General features: G+C 43.8%; 1 long non-coding RNA gene across 2 annotated transcripts in view; it reads left to right on the plus strand.

Annotated features, from left to right (window-relative positions):
• The first annotated feature begins 410 nt into the window (after nt 1-410).
• LOC106807162 overlaps nt 411-6,399 on the plus strand; it is a 7,721-nt gene continuing 1,732 nt past the window's right edge. The window contains exon 1 of one of the 2 annotated variants that reach the window (XR_001393629.1): nt 411-565. This is a non-coding gene — a long non-coding RNA (uncharacterized LOC106807162). The remainder of the gene's footprint in view (nt 566-6,399) is intronic. The other variant, XR_001393630.1, reaches the window with a different exon arrangement.

Raw genomic sequence — 6,399 nt, forward strand, 5'->3', positions numbered from 1 at the left:
GAGAGAGCGAGCACGCTAGAGCGGGTGAGAGAGACTGCGAGGGGAGGGGCAGGGGAGAGAGAGCCAGCGAGAAAAGAGGAGAGATGGGAAAACAGAGCGACAAAGATACAGGAAACCGGCGACACACGCACAGAGAGTGATGGAAAGAGAGAGAGAGAGAGAGAGAGAGAGAGAGAGAGAGAGAGAGAGAGAGAGAGAGAGAGAGAGAAGGAAGCGCATGCTCATCATGTACGCAAACAAGTTTTGTTGTTTTGTATGTTATTGTGTATTACACAAAACGATCATTTATTATCTTTTTATCCTGTCAGTATGTTCAACATAGCCATCGTAGTGCATATGTAAGCAAATATGACCCACCATCTAGTGTCAGAAATAAGTATACAGTGCGCATATATACATGAATCACTTGGACTTTCGTCACGCCGTGACGGGCTTCTCTCTCGCGAGATATATCACGGTCAGTATAGACGTGGCCAGAAGCGTTCCCGCCATGTTCTCTCTGTGTTTTTGTCGTTAAAGATTCGAGCTGTGACAACTTCGAATGCGCATATTTATTATAACTAACGTAAGTTAATATTGTGTGTGCGTTAGATGTTAGTTCCTAGCTTCCGTTTATGATTTACAGGAATTGTTGCTCAGCCGTAACATTTGTTGTTGCTATGATTTATAATTCATTCTTGTCATTCACTCGTTTAATTGAGGTTTTTTACGAAATGCTTATGAAAAATCGGTTATGAAAAATGAATTTGGAAGTTTTAACGTGTTTATAATAGAATAACAAACAGTTGTCATCCCTATCACTAACTCTAACCCTATCACTAAGTGTGAGAAGGCGAGCGCATGCGAGCGGGAGAGAAGTCGATAGCACGACAGCAAAACCACAAATTCACATTTTTATTAAACAAAGAGTTGGCTATGGATATGTGTTTACGATATAGCTTATAGCCGGTCCTATCTGTATTTTATGTTTCGTCGTTTGTTTGTTTGTATGTATAACTGTATTTTGTTTGTTGGGACATAAATTCTTTCGAGAGGGAAGGAAGGATTATTGTATGTTATACATTGTAATTAACTGAGCGACAAATTGGCCTGGTGGTTATTGTTGTTTGAGTAATGACGCGGGATGCACGGCCCTAGCAAGTTATTGTTATTATTGTAATTTAACCCACCGCGTGCATCCTAACCCCACGGACCCAACCGTGATTGGACGGGAGTTGGATTGAGAAGTCGCCGGTGGTTTTTAGAAAATATATAAATAGACACGCGCGGACAAGCAGTAAGAAGTATTATCCAAGAGTTATTACCCAGAGGAGATACGACAAGATAGAAGATTTAGACTGTGACTATGTAGTCAGTCAGAGAGAGTTCGAGGGAGGCGCCAGAGCCTAGGCATGGTTGCCTATAGGCTGTAGTATGTATATATATTTTTTGTATGTGTAGTTACTAATAAAGTACTCGTGAAACAAGAATCTGCGACTACGGCTCTACCTCTGCTATCAACGCTGCTGCTGCTAACCTCTCTACCATTTGCTGACGAAACAACGCTGCCACCTTCTACGCTGTCGACGCTACGAGAACCCGAAGTCTTCACACTTTCGCAGTACAACAATATACGACTCGAGTCTAAATATCAGTATTTTTCGTTTACTGTAAATACATTCTCAAATAAAAGTGAGAGATAAATGGTTAAACCGCCATCCTCAAATCAGACCCCACTCAAACCCGTCTGGAGGACGCGTAATAACTAGTATACTTATATTCTACGATACTACTGCATACTACGTATTTCTATGAGTGCTGTCATGGTGTACGGTGGTGACACCTAAAGGCGACTAACAACTATATCCGATCTCTATACACTAACTGGATATATCCAGTTAGTGTATAGAGATCGGTGGAAGACATGACGGCATATTAAATACATGATTACCATTGTTATATGCGTGAACAATGTGATACACATTGTTTTCTGCGTCGTAACGTGGTATGTAGATATTCGGATATTATTACAAGAGTGCCTGTGGGCGTGATACGTCAACTTTGTTACGTAATGTTGCATGTATAGGTTGTGTAACGTTTTTGGGGGAATTTTTTCGAAATTGTCATTTCTTTCAGTACAGCTATTGTCATAAATACAAACGTCACATGTTGGCATAATTATACATATTGATTATTTGTCTTATATGTGCATATGTTGGGGGTGGGCTGCGTGGTGGTGTGTGTGTGTGTGGTGTGTGTGTGTGTGTGTGTTGTGTCGTGTGATGTGTTGTGTTGGTATGTTGTGTGTGTGTGTGTGTGTGTGTTGTGTGTGTGTGTGTGTGTTGTGTGTGTGTGTGTATGTGTGTTGTGTGTATGTGTGTGTGTGCGGATGTGTGGTGTGCGTGTGTGTTGTGTGTGTGTGTGTGGTGGGGCGTGTGTGTGTGCGCTGCACGCGTGTGTGGTGTGCGTGCCACGCGTGTGTGTTGCGTGTGTGTGGTGCGCGCGGGCGGCGCGCCCAGTGTGTGTGTGTGTTGTGTGGTGGTGTGTGTGTGTTTGTGCGTGCATAGTGTGTGTGTGGTGTGTGTGCATGCGTGGGTGTATAGTGTGTTGTGTGTGTGGGTGTGGGTGTGTTGTGGTGTGTGTGTGTGTGTGTGTGTGTGTGTGTGGTGTGTGTGTGTGTGCGGTGTCGGGGTGTGTCGCGGCGGTGTGTGGCGGGCGTGCGTGTGTGTGTGTGTGCGTGGCTGTTTGTGGCGTGTGTGTTGTTCAACACACACACAGCACGTAACAATACATACAAGCACGCACGCACACACACATCACGCACAGCACACACAACACACACACACACAACATCACACCACACATGCTAACACACGCGCCGCGCGCACACACACACACGCGCATGCACGCACAGCACCACACACAGCCACACGACTAACACATGCACGGCGCACATACACAGCACAACGCACGCACACCACACACGCACGCACGCACACACACGCGCGCGCTGCACACACACATACAACGAGCCATACACATCACGACGTACACACGCAGCACACAACAACGGAACCGCAGCGCCACCACACGACCACACATCACAACACACACACACACACACACACACACGCCACGCCGAGCACGCACACACGCACACCACACACGGGTGCCGAGAGCACAAGCACACACGCATGCACACACACACGCCATCGAGGCCGACGAGCGGGCACTCGCGCGCACACAGCAGCGGAGATCAACACAGTAGCGTCACGTACACACACCCGACACAGCACACACCACCACACGCCACTGACGCAACGCACAACAGCATCACTGAATACATTGACGAACCTTGTATTGACACCATCCGCGTTCTCATGTAAATCACAACAACACAACACACAAAACACAACAACATGTGATTTGCACTAGTGCTTACTTAAAGCATAATTACGACCCATCCGATTATGCAACTTAACGAATGCTAGCAGTAACTGCAATTGTGTAGTTAAATATAGTACATCCTTATAGCCAAAACGCGTATATATTAGTTTGTCCAATATCACTACCTGGTTTACTAAGAAATGTCTAATTGAAATCCGCATCCCAGAATCGGTTGTTGACATTACAAACGCGAACCGGCGAGGCGCGTGTCATACAGATTATAGTGCACGCGACAATTTTCGCAACGTAAATGCTCGGCCCGTCCAGTGATTTCGATCCTGTGTAAGTCTGATGCGCATTCCGTTACGTTAATGTTACTCTTGGGAATTCGGAAAGAAATGAATATACGTTCATTGAGATTAAAGCAAACAATATAATATGCTGGGGCACTAGGCAATAAAACACTAGGGGCAAAACAATTTAGCCCCGGGACAAACAATTCGATGCTCAACATCTGTAGCAACATGTGACGTCACCTGAACCGAACTCGATGTTTATTGCGATAAATTTCGCGTTGTCGCCAGATTACCAAATTTACGGATTTCAATTTCAGATCATTTCTTAGTAATTATCAGTTGATATTGGACAAACTAATACGCGTGTGGCTAATAAGGTAATTGTACTTATTATACTACACAAGGTGCGCAGTTAACTGTATTCTATCTCAACTTGCATAATCGATGGTCGAATTATGGCCTTTAAGGTTAATGTTAACTAAGGTTGTTGTTGCAGCATGCTGTTATACCTATCGAATTCAACTATAGGTGGTTGGTTGAATGTTGTGTACGTGATAGTTCTAAAGACAACTCTAGGCCTGGCTGGCTGAGTGTGTTATAACTATTACTTGAACTACGCAACACGACACACACAGTTGGGCAGCAATTGCCAGGATTGAATCACACGTATAAAATGCTGTTTGCAACTACGCAATACTTGGAACATTTTTGTTAAATGTTAATTGTGGCAGTTGGTTCAAGAAAACAGCCCAGACCATAAAGCAGCTTATTAATGCCATGCATCCTTCTTCTTGAAGCTGGACAACAATAACACAACTACAGTTCCAGTGAAATGTATTTGCAGAGGGGTTCTGTACTAGTTCACAGGTGTTAGTAAACGTGTTTATTTGCATTTGCTTGCTGATATTTAAAATACAACAATCAGTGGCACACTTTATTAGTCTGTTTATGGTGTTGCCACTCCAAAAATTTCTTTGGTGATTGTGTGTGTAATGCATGGTAGCGAGCGGTTAAATGGGGATGAAGTAAGCATGTGTATCAAGAGTACATAATAGAGATCTATGCATCTCATCATGTACTCTTAGTCTCTGTACTGTACTATTCGTGTACTCTATTATGGTCTCTAATTAAGTATGCTCGATTATGTACTCTTGATGTGTATATGCATACTTATTAGCAAATATATATAAAATTCATGGAAGCTACTATATAAAAGCAAAGTTTACCATCGCGTCTTAATAAAAACGTAAACGTTTTTATATATATTATGCAAAGCAAACTTGAATTTGGATTTAATTCACACAATTCGGAAGACATTGATTGCGCGAACGAAACTTAAGGAACGAAGGATTGTTCCATTTTTAGCTAATCTGACATAGCCAGATGCAGCTTGTAGAATCGCATAATTGTTCCGTCCCGTTCGTCTGTCAACAGTTGGGCACACGCAATCTTAACCGCGCTCGACGTACGGTCAGATATTCGCACATTGGGGGGATCGTCAAACGAGTTGGGATGTCGAAGCTGGGGCGTCAAAGAAGGTCAAAGGTCAGTGTAAGAAGGAAGGGGAACATTCACGAATCTTAACTTAAAGGTAAGGGGAGGAAATGACCAGAAATTGCGGCACAAAATCTAAAGCAGCTCGACCCGCTAAGCTCGTGATAGTTTGTGTATAGGCATCATGGTAGAAAAGCCCATCACCTGTGCCGAATTGAGGTCACAGGTCAAGAAGTCAATAGGCACAGGCAGATTTAGACATTTTCTGAGGATCATGGATCCTGACGGAGCGATTGAAAAACTTTTTTTGTTCAGCGGTGACCTAGGCATTTTTATGGCATAATATTGAAAGAGACCATAAATCTACTTTCTGTTTTTTTCTTTGACATTGCGAAGAGTAAGTGTACAATAACCATTTGACCCTCGAAGAGAGGGTTAAACATGATTTGTTGACATGGTCTGTTAGAAGAAATTGAACTGCCGGGTTTGCCTAATAGAGATACTATACATGCCTGATGTATGAGGCTACCAAATGTCACAGGTGAATTCAAAAGCTAAATTTGGTTAAAGAAGGTTATGCCCTTAAATCGTATAAATTTCTACATGGCATTCTGTATCTGTCAGCTATGATTACATTAACGTATGCACTGCCAGTGGGCTACTGACCAGTGCATGTTTGTGGCACTGTGTAGTTTTTGCTGCGTTAATGGTTACAGGTGGCAGCTCTCTATTGTAGCCTGTAGGCTTGCGTAGGAATATGGATGAGTGCTTAACCGTATTCTGTCTTGCAAAATAGTTGTTGCTACTCGACGTACGATGGAGCTGGCCCATCTTTAATCTAAAGAGCACTTAAAACGATACGCGCCAACCCCCCCTCTCGCCAGTGGGGGGCAAACTTTCATAATGATACCCAACGAACATTCCTTTGAGAAGTTTCCTGGATACGCATCTCCTGTGCATTCCACTGTATTCGGCCGTGTATGTAATCACATTTGGGACTAACAGGTACTAGAATCGCCAGCCACTCCACCACAGAGTCACCGCAGTAGACGGGTTTAGATGAGCGCGTCGCTACGCCGCGCACCTTGTGTCGTAACTCAGCAGGGCTGTTGTGTAGTATGCGACTGACAGTATGTATTTTATAGCTCATTATGGTGAGAGCGAAAGAGAGGAGAGACAATCAGAGAGAGAGAGAGAGAGGAAGAGAGAGAGAGAGAGAATTAACGAGGAGGAGAGAGAGAAC

This window comes from Priapulus caudatus, unplaced genomic scaffold, assembly GCF_000485595.1.
Source record: "Priapulus caudatus unplaced genomic scaffold, Priapulus_caudatus-5.0.1 Scaffold197, whole genome shotgun sequence".
Classification (NCBI taxonomy): domain Eukaryota; kingdom Metazoa; phylum Priapulida; class Priapulimorpha; order Priapulimorphida; family Priapulidae; genus Priapulus; species Priapulus caudatus.